This window comes from Ostrea edulis, chromosome 3, assembly GCF_947568905.1.
Source record: "Ostrea edulis chromosome 3, xbOstEdul1.1, whole genome shotgun sequence".
NCBI lineage: Eukaryota > Metazoa > Mollusca > Bivalvia > Ostreida > Ostreidae > Ostrea > Ostrea edulis.
Genome location: NC_079166.1, coordinates 33,328,737 through 33,347,006, shown reverse-complemented (window position 1 = coordinate 33,347,006; position 18,270 = coordinate 33,328,737). Strand labels below are relative to the sequence as shown.

Here is an 18,270-nt window from a genome sequence, read left to right as displayed (position 1 = left end):
ATAGATAGATAGATAGATAGATAGATAGATACATGTATAGATAGATAGATAGATAGATAGATAGATAGATACATGTATAGATAGATAGATAGATACATAGATAGATAGATAGATAGATAGATAGATAGATACATGTATAGATAGATAGATAGATACATGTATAGATAGATAGATAGATAGATAGATAGATAGATAGATAGATAGATACATGTATAGATAGATAGATAGATAGATAGATAGAGACATAGATAGATATTATCTTTTCATCTTCTTACGCCCATCTACCACGCGACCTTGCACTTTTTTTCTTTTCTTGAATTCTTAAGGAATACCCTTTTTCGTAGAATTTACCTTACCATCACCTTGTTTCAGTGTTTTGGTTTCCTCAAAATATGACGTTTGTAGTTTTTCCTTGTCATTTTCTTTTCTACGAAGAATATGAAATAGTGATTCCATTTCTTTCAGGAATATCTATGATATAAAGTCATCAAACTATATAGGCAGATTTAGTGACTGAGCTGTTCGTTCACCGTCAGCTCAGCAGATAAAGAGATCTTATGGATTAAACACCGAGGTCCTTTACTATATCATATACCTAGTAGTGTATCAGCCCTGATACACCTATCTTGGCTAGGGTGAGACAGCTGCAAGTAGGTAGGGCTGTCTCGCCCTAAGGGCCGAGATATCTCTGTCTCGGCCCGTTGTCAAGGGGCTGTCTCGCCCTCAAATTTCAAATGGCTATTTCTTCTTTAATCTTTTGAAACCTAACATAATTACATTAAAAACTGATGTTAGACACAATTTTTTTCAAATATAATACTTACTTCCACGACAAAATTTAAATTTAAGCAGAAAAATTAAATAAAAACGTTTTCAAAAACAGCGCTAAATTGTAGCGAGTATCTAAGCAAAGGGGGGTAACCCAAGTAACAATTGTTTATTTAGAACAATAATTATAGGTTATAGACTTTGTATGGGAAAATATGACGACCGAGTTTTTTGGCGCGTAGATGGACCGAGCTTGCGAGGTCCGTTCGCGACAAAAAACGAGGTCGTCATATTTCCCATACAAAGTCTATAACCTTTTTATTATATACTTTCAATTTCATTTAGAAACTAACAATAATTTTATTTTTAACTTTATCGGTTTAACTGAGTAAAAGATGAAAAACACGAAAAATTTGAAAAATAACGGCGTAGAAATTTGATTGTGACGTAAAGTCTCAATATACCTGGCGAATTGCCAATACGAAGCTAAAGTGACCAGGTTAAAATGTAAATATGTTAAAAGAGTATTTTATAGAATTTAAATAGTTTCATTGTTATTGATATCTGTATTAATATAGGGAGGTGACCATTCTACATTGATCCAGTGCCTTTTTATGGGATTCGAAACTGTGACTGTGAGATGTATGAGAGTTTGACTTCTAGGCGGGCAATTCTACTTTCACTTTAAACGGTAAGTTGAAAAGAGCATGCTGCATCTTTGATGTAAAATATCTCGAAAAGGAATCAAGGACCCTATTGCAAATTTGGCCTTGTTGGAAAGGTTAGGAATTTTGCTGAAAGTTGATATCTGTCATTATACTGGGAAAATTTTTGTTTTTGAATTAGGATGGGTTGAAAATGGGTATATTTCCCTCATTTTTGTTGCTTTTTTACTTCCAGGATGGCAGGTGCCTGAGTGTATCTCGACCCATTTCCAGGCTAGCATCAGATGTCATGATGGACCTTTAAAATCTTTCACATGTGTACTTTCAAGAACCATATACATTATTTTTGAAAATTGGTTGCCATGGTAATAAAATCTGAAAATTAAAACATGGGCTTCTGAAGGCGAATTTTCCTCCATTTCCTGGTAGTTTGTGACCTAATGTTTGCGGGCCGGAATGTTTCCGGGCATATATCGTGTGATATATGCCCGCAAACTTTTAAAGAAAAAAGATGAGATGAAATTGAAAGTATATAATAACACGTTTAACTTCATTTCAAAACAATCAACGTTCTAGGCAACAGATAACAGTAGGAGGATTATGGAGGGTGATACTGAAGCATTTTCAGAAATCCCCGGTCCTAATGGAGATAAAATGTTAATTTACAGCAATTTTGATGTAGAAAACTGTTTTAAAACGATTTCTGAAATCTAAAATCCCGAGGAATTGACAATAAAACGAGAAAAGCAGAACCAATATCTTCCGACGTTTTTCAGCGACTTATAGATGCTAAACAGATGGGAAGCGGTAAAAAAAAACTTACTTCAGTATAAGGTAACATTCCCTAAGCAAATAAATAGCAGCATCAGATCTGTAAACATTCCCGTTCATACGATGACGCCACGTAAACAAAGTTCTACAACTCTTACAAATTATATGAAATAATGAAAACGGGCGAGAAGGGTAAATCCGAAAAAAGAAATAAAAATAATTCACTTATTTCCAATTTTAGTATTCATTAGCAAGCCCCTAGGAGCTGCTTAATAGTATATACATGTACATGAACAGCACAGCGATAGATATGACGAGTTTCTCAGCCAAGCAGTTCAGTTAATTGAAACGTCCAGATTTTTGACCACATGAGGGGATGTCCATGATTAATCATCCAATTATTGTGACCAGCAATGGAATAAAGCTACAAAACCCAGACTTTAGCATGTTTCACAATGCCAATAGTACTGGAAGCATAACCATTAAAGTAAACTCACTGAAGGAATGAAATAGTCAAATATCGTTGTACAGTACACCATGTATTTATGTTTGGGTCAATACCCCCCCCCCCCCCCCCCATTTAAAAAAAAAAATGTTTATCAACTTGTGTTTTAGGTATATGATATAAACAATATCACACTCTAATGTTGATCTCGGACCTGGGATTGCCCCTCGAGTGATCTCGGGGCCAATCCCAGGTCCGAGATCAACATTAGAGTGTGATATTCTATATGTCACGGTCCAGAGTGTCATGCATTCTAGGTCTATGATGAGGTCAAAGGATACGCAATATTTTGGACGTACATATAAGACTTTTGTTGGGTTTATTTGGGATTTTCTATCAACAATGTAAATCGATCATAAATACATGAAATGCACCAATAAAAAGACGTTTTTGAAGAATTTCAATTTTTGGGTAATGTTTCTTCTATTAATTGTAAGTAGAGATTCGTAAATATAAATGCAAAAATAATGGTGGTTTTAATGGGGAAATTTTGTAGTAAATATGGGTTTATACCAATATTGAAACCTTGATAAATAGGTTTACAAAAATCTCTTTAATTAATTAACATAAGTGACAAAATTTATTTCTGGATCTTCTTATTTGATTCAGCGACTTAAAAAAATTGATACGAACATTGACGTATGATTTCATTGGAATAATATTTAAATGATTAAATTTAGTTTATACATGGTTGAGATTCAGTTGAAACAGGGAATTATCTAATCTATTCACATAATAAAAAGATCCGTACTTTAAAAAAACAAATATTGTAATATCGGGCAGCGGATCATCCTAGTCTATATGATAGATAAAGAAAGGTAACTGCCAAAAAAAATCTAATTAAAATCAGATCCTAAAATACGCTCACAACTTAATACGCAGAGTATACGGCGCGGATAGAAGAAGTCTGATTTTAATTAGACTGACTGCCAAAAGTGATTTATATTCTTACATTGTAATTTCTTATCGTATCCTATTCATCCTTATACATTGTTGATTTACGTTAAAACATAGATGAAAAGATGGAGGGCATTCATCCCAATGTCTATTTTTTTATTTCGTCTGAGTTCGTATCAAAGTTTAAAGGTCACTGAGTCCATTCAAGTTGTGTTCTGCGTTAGTGAGTAAAGGCCGTTCTCGGTCTCGTTACCAAAACTCGGTCTTCTTCCCAGTCCAAGGTTATTTTATACGATAAGAACAAGAATATATTAGAATCTCATTAATTAGATATGACAAGTCCATCCGTATATTGTGTATAGCATGCCAAATGGTGCAATATTTGATCTTTCCCATTTGTATTGTATAATTTTCCTTTTGTATTGTATAATTTTCCATTTGTATTCTATATTTTCCATTTGCATTGTATAATTTTTCATTTGCATTCTATAATTTCCATTTGCATTGCCAATTTTTTTAAAATTTGTATTCTATATTTTCTATTCATATTGTATCATATACCATTTGTATTCTATATTTTCCATTTGTGTTATATAATTTTTTCGTTTGCATTATATAATTTCCATTTGCATTGCAAATTTTTTCATTTGTATTGTATCCGAGGGATTGTTTATTTTGATTTGTTACGAAGGATTTCATTCGTTTAGGTCCCACTTATATTTAGCCGTCACCAGCTGTAGGCAATCTCTCACCAGAGGGCGTTACGTTACGCTCCACAACAGAAGCTTGCGTAGCACGCCCTCTGGTGAGAGAATGCAGCTGTAGGCCGGTGGCGTACACAAATAGACCTACTATGCTCAGCGCACAGTGGCGTAGCAATGGGGGTTCTTTAACGTGCCAACGCCAGTCGCAACACGGGGTGTCTGCTTTTAAGGTCACATGGGTGATTCTCATGCAGCCATGACACGAGTAGAACTCGAACATGCGACCTCACGGTTACGTACTGGTCAATATATACAATGTATCACTGAACGACCGCGACCGGTTCCATATAGGACTAGTTGAACATACATGTATGTAGCTAGCAATGACGAATCTTGCGAATCTTGACCCCCCCCCCCCCTCCCTTCACAAATATGATATTTTGTTTATTTTGTATAGGAAAAAGCATGAATGTACCTTTTATTTTGTCAGAACCCACTTGTTTCAGGGGGACTTCGCCCTCCCCCCACCTACTAGGCTTTGCCTTGGACTCACTAGGTGTCTTAAGACAGTTCCTAGACATCCAACAGTTTACTGCATCCTTTCGTTCAGAATTATCTAGATCAGCCAGGGACTAGTTTGAATGTGCTAATCACAATAGGCGCATAAAGGCAATTAATTGTTGTTGGGGGGGGGGGGGGGGGGGCTCACGCCATTACATTTAGCAAATACGGTACATTCCTGTGAAACGTGGCTCCTGAACATGACCTCTTCAACATCTCGCGCATTACCAAATTCGATAAACGATAACTCAAGATTAATCCAATGAATAGTTGTAACAAATCAAACTCGATGTTAAACCCAAGGGTCCAAGTCCCCTGCATCTACTGAATTCTGACTAAATAAGATGTGCATGCTTTTCTGGACAGTTCTATAAAAAATAGATCATGGTGGGGGAGGGGGGGGGGGGCTGGATTCGCCATTGCTAGCTACGATTTTTAAAAATAACTAGTCCTGCATGGACCTGGTTGCTGTAGCTCAGTGATCTATCGCTTGGTTTGTGGGCGGGAGGTCGTGAGTTCGAGCCCCGCTCCTGTCATTGCCGCACCAAACCTAAGACATAAATAGGTAGTGATTGCTCCTTTGCCAGACAGTGAGAATCACGGGTCTCTCCGATATGACCTTAGGTATTGGCACGTTAAAAAACCCTCATTGTTACGTCTACATCAGTAAACAATTCTCAAAGCAACGTTAACTAATGAAATCCATGGTAACAAATCAAAATAAACAATCCCTGGGATACAATACATATGAAAAACTAGTTTTAATTGTAACGGGGACCGTTACAGATGTTCCCCAAACCTCCCCCAATTAAAAAGTGATGTCCTTGTGAATCTATAGGAAAAAATCATTTTATTTTAGCCTTTAATTACATGTAGTACGTTCAATATGGTCATTTCAGTACCAAAAAATGAAAGAAAGCGTTGCACGTGCATACACGCGCACGCGTGTATGATTCCGAATTTTTGTTGATGTCGTTCAACAGGCATTTGTATCATATACCCACAGTATGAATTTCATAACGTTTCCACCAAATATAAGGAAGTTATAGTGATTTTAAAATCGTCCAATCAGAATTCAGCACACGTGCATGCACGTGCTGAGCAGTAATTCTAACCACAGCAATTTGTAAGGAGTACCAAGATACATCTAAACCCCTAATATGAATAGAATTTGATGAAAAACAAAAACGTTATCGTCCTTTAAAAATTTAATATTTAAAAACCGTTGCACGCGCATGCGCGTGTGCGTTGGCATTTTTTGTTACACCAACATATAGATACCCATATTGTCTACGTATGCTGTGAATATCATCTCATTCGCTTCATAAATAAGATAGTTACAAACGTTTTAGCATTATCCAATCAAAATGAAGCGCACGTGCATGCGCGTGCAAATTGGTAATTTTGACCATCGAAATCAGTTAAGGGTCTCAATATCTACCTATGATATGAATTTCAAGCCATTTCAATGAACAACAAAAAAGTTAGACTGATTCCAAAGTTAGCGTACAAATTTTGTAATGTGCGTGCACGCGCATGCGTGCGCGTGCTGACAAAATAACTATTATTTTTCATATGTACAAATGATATACTATCATCCTATTTAGGTTTTATATCGCTTCCTTCAATATTCTGATTTTCCATTTTTTGTACCAAAATTGCAATGCACGTGCGCGCGCGTGCATGCACGTGCAAACAAAATGACTATCACTATGCACATCTACAAACGCTATACTATCATCCTGGAAAGTTTCATATCGATCCCTTTTGTAGTTCCTGAGAACACTACCGGACAAAAAAGTACCGGAGAAAAAGAATAACTAGTTCTAATTGTAACGGGGACCGTTACATATGTTCCCCAAACCTCCCCCAATTAAAAAATGATGTTCTTGTGAATCTCTAGCAAAAAATCATTTTATTTTAGTCTTTAATTACATGTAGTACGTTCAATATGGTCATTTCAGTACCAAAAAATGAAAGAAAGCGTTGCACGCGCATACACGCGCACGCGTGTATGATTCCGAATTTTTGTTGATGTCGTTCAACAGGCATGCGTATCATATACCCACAGTGTGAATTTCATAACGTTTCCATCAAATATAAGGAAGTTATAGCGATTTTAAAATCGTCCAATCAGAATTCAGCACACGTGCATGCACGTGCTGAGCAGTAATTCTAACCTCAGCAATTTGTAAGGAGTACCAAGACACATCTAAACCATTAATATCAATAGAATTTGATGAAAAACAAAAACGTTATCGTCCTTTAAAAATTGAACATTTGAAAAACGTTGCACGCGCATGCGCGTGTGCGTTGGCATTTTTTTGTTACACCAATATATAGATACTCATATTGTCTACGTATGCTGTGAATATCATCTCATTCGCTTCATAAATAAGATAGTTACAAACGTTTTAGTATTATCCAATCAAAATGAAGCGCACGTGCATGCGCGTGCAAATTGGTAATTTTGACCATGCAAATCAGTTGAGGGTCTCAATATCTACCTATGATATGAATTTCAAGCCATTTCAATGAACAACAAAAAAGTTAGACTGATTCCAAAGTTAGTGTACATATTTTGTAATGTGCGTGCACGCGCATGCGTGCGCGTGCTGGCAAAATAATTATTATTTTTCATATGTACAAATGATATACTATCATCCTATATAGGTTTTTTATCGCTTCCTTTAATATTCTGATTTTCCATTTTTTGTACCAAAATTGCAATGCACGTGCACGCGCGTGCATGCACGTGCAGACAAAATGACTATCACTATGCACATCTACAAACGCTATACTATCATCCTGGAAAGTTTCATATCGATCCCTTTTGTAGTTTCTGAGAACACTACCGGACAAAAAAGTACCGGAGAAAAAGAATAATAACTAGACACTCACTACTAGTAATGAGTAGGTCTTCCGTTAGACCACTTCTGGTTAAGAGCTTTCTATTCCTACAAAAACCATTTAAATGTATCAGAAAATGTGCCTTAACAATGAATGAGAAATGTAATATCGAAATTTTTACTCCTTTCTCGTAACTTCCGGTGACGACCGGAAGTACTATTCAGATGCGTTTTCCTATAAATGAGAGCGACTCTTTACTGTTGATATTCCCTGATAATTTCACGTCTCTACCGACAGAGTCAATATTCTTTTGACACTTTGAAAGAGAGTTAATAAACTAGTATAGGTTTCAATTTAAAGGAAAAAGTTTGAAATTTGCGATTCTTTCCCTCACTTCCGGTGACGACAGGAAGTGAGGGTCGACATGTTCAACCCCCTACTGCACTCTTACAAACGGAGATTGATCATCCCTGAATATTTGATGAACCTATATTTTACCTTTTCGAAGTAAAATGCTGGACAAAATTCCTTTTGAGAAACAGAAAATCGGCCATATTTTCCGACCGGAAGTGAATTTTGTAAAAACAAAAATAATTATAGCAAGGTCATTTCATCAGACATTATTCCTGAAAATATCAAGAAAATATATCCAGACTCGAAGAAATCGGAAAATCGACATTTTTTCAAATACTTCCGGTAGAGACCGGAAGTGACGGATGAAAAAATTGAATGTATGTGTACATTGGACTAATGTTAGTTGATCAACTCTAGAAGTTTCAAGTGTCTATCTATATTCATTATTGAGAAAGTGAAAAGACAAGGTTTGAATATGTCCACCCCATATCTCACGACCGGAAATGAATTTTACAAAAATATTTAAATATACTCTAGACATTTATAGTATCTATAACATATATCAAATTCAAATCATTAACTTGTTTCATGACCGAGATTTATGGCACTGAAAAATGAGAGAATGAATAGTCTTTCTTTGATATAACCGGAAGTTGGAAATTCAACTTCCGGTGGGGTCAACATTTTTTGAGAATTAGAACGAGACCTAGAAAACCGATATAGGTTTCAATTTGAAAGAAAAAAGTTTGAAATTTATGATTCATTAATCACTTCCAGTGACGACCGGAAGTGACGGCCGACATTCTTAACCCCCTACTGCACGCCTACAAAGTGAGATCTATTACCTCTGAAAATTTGGTGACTCTATCTTTTACCGTTTCTGAGAAAAACGCTGGACAATGAAAACAGCTAATAAGCCGTATTTGCCGACCGGAAGTGAATTTCACAAAAATATTTAACGTTTCTCTAGACATTTATATTGACTATAATATATGTGAAACTCAACTCATTAACTAGTTTCATGACCGAGATTTATGGCACTGAAAAATGAGAGAATGAATAGTCTTTCTTTGATATAACCGGAAGTTAGAGATTCAACTTCCGGTGGGGTCAATATTTTTTGAGAATTAGAACGAGATATAGTAAACCGAAATAGGTTTCAATTTGAAAGAAAAAAGTTTGAAATTGATGATTCATTTAATCACTTCCGGTGACCACCGGAAGTGACGGCGACAAAAAATATTACGTGCATGCACCATAGAGAAAATAGATCTATCATCCCTGAAAGTTTCATTCGATTATCTTTAGTGGTTTTCAAGTTTACCCCTGGACAAAGTTGCTGTCAAAAACCGGAAAATCGGACGAATCTCACAAACGGAAGTGAATTTTGAAAAAATGAAAAAACTGCCTCGAGGTACACTCGTTCTCTTCAATCTGTGAAAGTTTCAGGAAAATCCATCCAACGGTCTCGGAGACGAAAGGGAAAAAAAATAATAATAAACAGTAGAATCACTAGAAGGTCTTCCGTTGGTAACAGAAGACCTTAATAATAACTAGACACGATCTCGTTGCGAGCAACAAGTAGGTCTTCCGTCCGATTTGTTGATGCACTCGGATTAAAAAAAAAAAAAAAAAGACAAATGAGTCCCAATTTAGTTTCCGACTTTAAGACACTTTAGATATAATCAATTTTTCATATCATAAGCTTCTGAAGCAAAGTTGCGGTGAAATTCGTTTGAAATTCGACTCTCCAGGCGAGCCATAAGGCCCGCGGGCCTATTTCTTGATGTCATTTGTTAGCCCTCTATAGACTCAACAACTTTAGTTCTATATGTCTTTACAAAATATTTAACAGTAAAAAGTTATTGAGATCGACCGATATCGACAAAAAATCGACTCTACAGGCGAGCCATTAGGACCATAGGCCTATTTCTTGATATCAATCGATAGATCTCGATAAACTGAACAACTTTTGTTCAATATGTCCTTACAAAATATTTACCAGTTACAAGTTTTTGAAATCGACTGATATCGACAAAAATCGACTCTACAGGCGAGCCATGAGGCCCACAGACCCATTTTTTGATATTGATCGATAGGTTATGACACATTGAACAACTTTTGTTCAATAATGCTTTTCAAAAAATAGGTCGTTTTAAAGATATGAGGCGTCAAATATTTACGATTTTGGCCCTTAAAATCTCTAATTACGTAACATATGACCTACTTTTTGATTTGATAAGATCAAGCTCGTTGAGATGAACATTTCCGCTTCTACAACTTATTATAAAATATTAATAGTTTCTGAGATATTCTCAAAAACATTTGGACCCTTCTGAACCCCTAATTTAAAGGGCCAGCCCGTTTTGCTTGATATCGTAAGAAAGGCCTTGTCATTTTAAACATTTTTTGCTCAACAAGTATTTAGAAATTCTTTACCGTTCTCGAGTTATCTCTACAAGAAATATTTAGGGGCCAAACTGTAGCTCCCTAACGGGGCCACATAGGGAAAAAACGAAATGTACATATTGTTTAGATTATCATTCTGAACAACTTTTGTTCAATAATGCTTTTCAAAATATTTGTCGTTTTCAAGATATGAGGCGTCAATTATTTATGATTTTGGCCCTTAAAATCCCTTATTACGTAACATATGACCTACTTTTTCATTTGATAAGAACAAGCTCGTTTAGATGAACATTTCCGCTTCAATGACTTATTACAAAATATTACTAGTTTCTGAGATATTCTCCTAAACCTTTGGACCCTTCTGGGCCCCTAATTTAAAGGGTCAGCCCCTTTTGCTTGATATCGTAAGAAAGGTCATGACATTTCAAACATTTTTTGTTCAACAAGTATTTAGAAATTCTTTACCGTTCTCGAGTTATTTCTAGAAGTAATTTTTAGGGCCCATACTGTAGCTCCCTAACGGGGCCACATAGGGTAAAAACGAAATATGCATATTGTTCAGATCATCATTCTGAACAACTTTTGTTCTTTATTGCTTTTCAAAATATTTGTCGTTTTCGAGATACAAGGGGTAAAAAATTTATGGTTTTGGCCTTTAAAATCCCTTATTACGTAACATATGACCTCAATTTTTATATGAGTAGATTTGGATTGTTGAGATGAACATTTTTTGTTCTTTGACTTATACCAAAATATTAACGATTTTTGAGATATTTGATCTAGACTTTGAGCTCTTCTAGATCCCTAATTGAAGGGGCTAGCCCCTAAATCTTGATATTTGCGAAAAGATCTCGTAAATGTGCACAACTTTTGTTCTACATGTCTTAACAAAATATTTGCAAGAAAAAAGATATTGGAGATCAAAAATCGGCGAAAATTTTTGGCATCCATTTTATCAGGTCCAGGCGAGCGTTTAGGCAAATCGCCTCCGGTAAAATCGAATCCCCCACAAATCCCCAACAAATCTTCTAAAATATTTACTCTATCTTGTGCAGAAATTTCAAGACTCTAGCTTCAAAACTGACGGAGGAGATGTGTGGACAACAAGGCCCTTCAAAAAGTCACTGAAAGAGAGATAACTCCTGACCGGAAGTGACGTCAAGCACGAAATTTTGCAAGCAAAGTCTCGTCACCAAAAGACATCTTTCCTGAAAATTTCGTGAAAATCGATCGAGAAATGGCTGAGAAAAACGCGTGTACTACCAAGAAAAATAATAATAATAATAATAATAATAATAATGATAATGAAGAAGAAGAACGCGAACAATAATAGTAAGGTCTTCCACAGGAGATGGAAGACCTTAATAATGAAGAAGAAGAACGCGAACAATAATAGTAAGGTCTTCCGCAGGAGACGGAAGACCTTAATAATAACTAGAAACTCATTACTAGTAATGAGTAGGTCTTCCGTTAGATCACTTCCGGTAAAGAGCTTTCTGTTCCTACGAAAACCATTTAAATATATCAGAAAATAAGCCTTAACAATGAATGAGAAATGTATTATCGAACCTTTTACTCATTTCTCGTAACTTCCGGTGATGACCGGAAGTACGTTTATGATGCGTTTTCCTATAAATGACAGCGACTCTTTACTGTCTATATTCCCTGAAAATTTCACGTCTCTATCTGAAAGAGTTCTCAACAAAAAGAAGTAGACTAAAGAAAGAAAAAGTAGTAGGTTACTACCGACCGGAAGTCAATTTTGAAAAACAAAATTATCAAAACTTTAGAAGTTGATTCTTTTATTATGACATGTGAAAATGATATGAAAGACTTCAAATATAAGCGAGATTTATGGGGACAAAGAGATAAAAAGTAAAAAGGTATTTTATCAAGAAACCGGAAGTAGTTGTTTTGACTACCAACGGAGTCAATATTCTTTTGACACTTTCAAAGAGACTTAATAAACTAGTATAGGTTTCAATTTACAAGAAAAAGTTTGAAATTTGCGATTCTTTCCATCACTTCCGGTGACGACAGGAAGTGACGGTCGACATGTTCAACCCTCTACTGCACGACTGCAAACGGAGATTTATAATTCCTGAATAATTGATAAAGGTATATTTTACATTTTCCAAGATAATTGCTGGACAAAATTCCTTTTGAGAAACAGAAAATCGGCCATATTTTCCGACCGGAAGTGAATTTTGTAAAAAGAAAAATAGTTATAGCAAGGTCCTTTCATAAGACATTATTCCTGAAAATTTCAAGAAAATCTATCCACCATCTCTGAGAAATCACTGGAAGAAATCGGATAATCGACATTTTTCAAATACTTCCGGTATAGACCGGAAGTGACGGACAAAAAATTGAATGTATGTGTACAATGGACTAATGTTAGTTGATGAATTCTACAAGTTTCAAACGTGTATCTATATTCATTATTGAGAAACTGAAAAAACAAGGTTTGAATATGTCCACCCCATATCTCACGACCGGAAGTGAATTTTACAAAAATATTTAAATTTACTCTACACATTTATAGTGTCTATAACATATGTAAAATTCAAATCATTAACTTGTTTTATGACCGAGATTTATGACAGTGAAAAATGAGAGAATGAACAGGCTTTCTTTGATATAACCGGAAGTTGGAGATTCAACTTCCGGTGGGGTCAATAGTTTTTGAGAATTAGAACGAGACCTAATAAACCGATATAGGTTTCAATTGCAAAGAAGAAAGTTTTAAATTTATGATTTATTAATCACTTCCGGTGACGACCGGAAGTGACGGCCGACATTCTTACCCCCCTACTACACGCCTACAATGTGAGATCTATTAAATCTGAAAATTTGGTGACTCTATCTTTTACCGTTTCTGAGAAAAACGCTTGACAACGAAAACAGCTCATAAGCCGTATTTGCCGACCGGAAGTAAATTTTACAAAAATATTTGACGTTACTCTAGACATTTATAGTGACTATAACATATGTAAAACTCAACTCATTAACTAGTTTCATGACCGAGATTTATGGCACTGAAAAATGAGAGAATGAATAGTCTTTCTTTGATATAACCGGAAGTTGGAGATTCAACTTTCGGTGGGGTCAACAATTTTTGAGAATTAGAACGAGATATAGTAAACCAAAGTAGGATTCAATTTGAAAGAAAAAAGTTTGAAATTGATGATTTATTTAATCACTTCCGGTGACGACCGGAAGTGACGGCTACAAAAAATATTACGTGCATGCACCATAGAGAATATAGATCTATCATCCCTGAAAGTTTCATTCGATTATCTTTAGTGGTTTTCAAGTTTACCCCCGGACAAAGTTTCTTTCAAAAACCGGAAAATCGGACGTATCTGACGAACGGAAGTGAATTTTGAAAAAATGAAAAAAATGTCTCGAGGTACCATCGTTCCCTATAACTTGTGAAAGTTTCAGGAAAATCCATCCAACGGTCTCGGAGACGAAAGGGAAAAAAAAAAATAATAATAATAATAACTAGATGCGATCTCGTTGCGAGCAACGAGTGGGTCTTCCGTCCAATTTTAGATGTGATGAGATAAGAATTTGACTGAGATTTTCGTTCATAAATAATGATACAAATATATTGTCTAAACGTACAATTTAGCTTCAGTAATGTTTTACAAATATTTTAAATCATTTAAGTGTTATAAATTAAAGACTCTCTGCCCCTCTCGGCCACTAATTAAAGAGGTCAGCCTTTTTTCGAGAAAAAAGTTAATAATGTTACTTACTGCGATACAAATTCGACTGATCAGGCAAGTCATGTCGCCCGGAGTCCTATTTTTTTTTTTTATATATATCATTCTAGATATATCTTGCAAAACTGAACAAATTTTGCTCTACATGTCCTATCAAAATTTTCTTGAGAAAAAAGTTATTGATTGCGACATTTATCAGATTGTTAAGGTGAGTCATAAGGCCCGTGGGCCTTTTTCTTGATGACTCATTAAAAGTTTCTTGACTAAAATGTTATAGATTGCAACAATAACCCAACTGTTCAGGTGAGCCATGAGACCCGCAGGCCTATTTCTTAACATCGTTAGTTAATGCTTGCGAAACTGAACAACTTTTGTTCTACATGTCTTGTCAAAAGTTTGTCGAGAAAAAAGTTATTAATGTTATTAATTGCGATACAAATTCCACTGTTCAGGCGAGCCATGACGCACGGAGGCTTTTTTTTTATATCATTAGATAGAACTTGCAAAACTGAACAACTTTTATTCTACATGTTTTATCAAAGTTTCGTGAGGAAAAAGTTAATCATTGTAACAGAAATTCAATGGTTCAGGCGAGCCATGAGGCCCATTGGCCCATTTCTAGATACGGCACGAAAGACCTCAATAAACTGTACAACTTTTGTTATATATCTCTAAACAAAATATTTACGAGTATAAAGTTATGCGACATTTATCAGACTGTTAAGGCGAGTCATAAGGCCCGTGGACCTTTTTCTTGATATCGTTTGAAAGATCTTGCAAAACTGAACAACTTTTGTTCTACATGTCTTATCAAAAGATTCTCGAGAAAAAAGTTAGTAATTGTGACGTTAACAAACTGTTCAGTCGAGCCATGAGGTCCATTGGCCTTTTCCATGATGTTGTTGGAAAGATCTTGCAAAACTGAACAACTTTTGTTCTAGATGTCTTATTAAAAGTTTCTTGACAAAAATGTTATAGATTGCAACAATAACCCAACTGTTCAGGTGAGCCATGATACCCGCAGGCCTATTTCTTAACATCGCTAGTTAACGCTTGCGAAACTGAACAACTTTTGTTCTACATGTCTTATCAAAAGTTTCTCCAGAAAAAAGTTATTGATTGTGACACAAATCAAACTCTTCAGGCGAGCTATGAGGCCCGTTGGCCTTTTTCATAATGTTGTTCGAAAGATCTTGCAAAACTGAACAACTTTTGTTCTAGATGTCTTATTAAAAGTTTCTTGACAAAAATGTTATAGATTGCAACAATAACCCAACTGTTCAGGTGAGCCATGAGACCCGCAGGCCTATTTCTTAACATCGTTAGTTAACGCTTGCGAAACTGAACAACTTTTGTTCTACATGTCTTATCAAAAGTTTCTCCAGAAAAAAGTTATTGATTGTGACACTAATCAAACTCTTCAGGCGAGCTATGAGGCCCGTTGGCCTTTTTCATAATGTTGTTCGAAAGATCTTGCAAATCTGAACAACTTTTGTTATAGATGTCTTATTAAAAGTTTCTTGACAAAAATGTTATAGATTGCAACAATAACCCAACTGTTCAGGTGAGCCATGAGACCCGCAGGCCTATTTCTTAACATCGCTAGTTAACGCTTGCGAAACTGAACAACTTTTGTTCTACATGTCTTGTCAAAAGTTTCTCGAGGAAAAAGTTATTAATGTTATTAATTGCGATACAAATTCCACTGTTCAGGCGAGCCATGACGCCCGGAGGCCTATTTTTAGATATCATTAAATAGAACTTGCAAAACTGAACAACTTTTATTCTACATGTCTTATCAAAATTTTCGTGAGAAAAAAGTTAATCATTGTAACAGAAATTCAATGGTTCAGGCGAGCCATGAGGCCCATGGGCCCATTTCTTGATATGGCACGAAAGATCTCAATAAACTGTGCAAGTTTTGTTATATATGTCTAAACAAAATATTTACGAGTAAAAAGTTATGATTTAAAACGTGGAAAAAAATTGCACACTTTTTAAAACTTCATTTTCGACCACTACCGAGCTTCCATACTAGGCACTTCCGGAAATTTTTAAAACCCAGGTGCACAACTACAGCATGTTGTCTAACATCACTGAAAATTTCAGCACTCTAGCTTTTATTGTTTTTGAGTTTTTGTCTGGACAAAATGGTCATCAGAAAATCGATAAAAGGGGGATAACTTCCAACCGGAAGTGATTTTTCAAAAATTGAAACGGCGGTACAAACTTCAAATGGCAACGCATCAATCCTGAAAATTTGAAGCAAATCGATCCAGCCATCTCCGAGAAATCTTCTGCACAAAAATCGGTAAGGAGAAAAAAAAAGAATAATAATAATAATAATAATAATAAGAAAAGTGAAAAATCAACAATAGAATAATAGAAGGGTCTTCCGCTGAAGACGGAAGACCCTAATAATAATAATAACTAGACACGATCTCGTTGCGAGCAACGAGTAGGTCTTTCGTCCGATTTGTTGATGCACTCGGAGTTAAAAAAAAAAAAAAGAAGACAAATGAGTCCCAATTTAATTTCCGACTTTAAGACACTTTAGATATAATCAATTTTTCATATCATAAGCTTCTGAAGCAAAGTTGCGGTGAAATTCGTTTGAAATTCGACTCTCCAGGCGAACAATAAGGCCCGCGGGCCTATTTCTTGATGTCATTTGTTAGCCCTCTATAGACTCAACAACTTTAGTTCTATATGTCTTTACAAAATATTTACCTGTAAAAAGTTATTGAGATCGACCGATATCGACAAAAAATCGACTCTACAGGCGAGCCATTAGGACCATAGGCCTATTTCTTGATATCAATCGATAGATCTCGATAAACTGAACAACTTTTGTTCAATATGTCCTTACAAAATATTTACCAGTTACAAGTTTTTGAAATCGACTGATATCGACAAAAATCGACTCTACAGGCGAGCCATGAGGCCCACAGACCCATTTTTTGATATTGATCGATAGGTTATGACACATTGAACAACTTTTGTTCAATAATGCTTTTCAAAAAATAGGTCGTTTTCAAGATATGAGGCGTCAAATATTTACGATTTTGGCCCTTAAAATCTCTAATTACGTAACATATGACCTACTTTTTGATTTGATAAGATCAAGCTCGTTGAGATGAACATTTCCGCTTCTACAACTTATTATAAAATATTAATAGTTTCTGAGATATTCTCAAAAACATTTGGACCCTTCTGAACCCCTAATTTAAAGGGCCAGCCCGTTTTGCTTGATATCGTAAGAAAGGCCTTGTCATTTTAAACATTTTTTGCTCAACAAGTATTTAGAAATTCTTTACCGTTCTCGAGTTATCTCTACAAGAAATATTTAGGGGCCAAACTGTAGCTCCCTAACGGGGCCACATAGGGAAAAAACGAAATGTACATATTGTTTAGATTATCATTCTGAACAACTTTTGTTCAATAATGCTTTTCAAAATATTTGTCGTTTTCAAGATATGAGGCGTCAATTATTTATGATTTTGGCCCTTAAAATCCCTTATTACGTAACATATGACCTACTTTTTCATTTGATAAGAACAAGCTCGTTTAGATGAACATTTCCGCTTCAATGACTTATTACAAAATATTAATAGTTTCTGAGATATTCTCATAAACCTTTGGACCCTTCTGGGCCCCTAATTTAAAGGGTCAGCCCCTTTTGCTTGATATCGTAAGAAAGGTCATGACATTTCAAACATTTTTTGTTCAACAAGTATTTAGAAATTCTTTACCGTTCTCGAGTTATTTCTAGAAGTAATTTTTAGGGGCCAAACTGTAACTCCCTAACGGGGCCACATAGGGTAAAAACGAAATATGCATATTGTTCAGATCATCATTCTGAACAACTTTTGTTCTTTATTGCTTTTCAAAATAGTTGTCGTTTTCGAGATACAAGGGGTAAAAAATTTATGGTTTTGGCCCTTAAAATCCCTTATTACGTAACATATGACCTCAATTTTTATATGAATAGATTTGGATTGTTGAGATGAACATTTTTTGTTCTTTAACTTATACCAAAATATTAACGATTTTTG

At 35.3% G+C, this 18,270-nt stretch overlaps 1 long non-coding RNA gene across 1 annotated transcript; it reads left to right on the top strand.

Annotated features, from left to right (window-relative positions):
* The first annotated feature begins 1,222 nt into the window (after nucleotides 1–1,222).
* On the top strand, nucleotides 1,223–1,835 carry LOC130053373 (uncharacterized). The gene is made up of 2 exons (XR_008801934.1): nucleotides 1,223–1,459; nucleotides 1,669–1,835. It is a non-coding gene; the product is annotated as an uncharacterized LOC130053373 (long non-coding RNA).
* The last annotated feature ends 16,435 nt before the right edge of the window (nucleotides 1,836–18,270 follow it).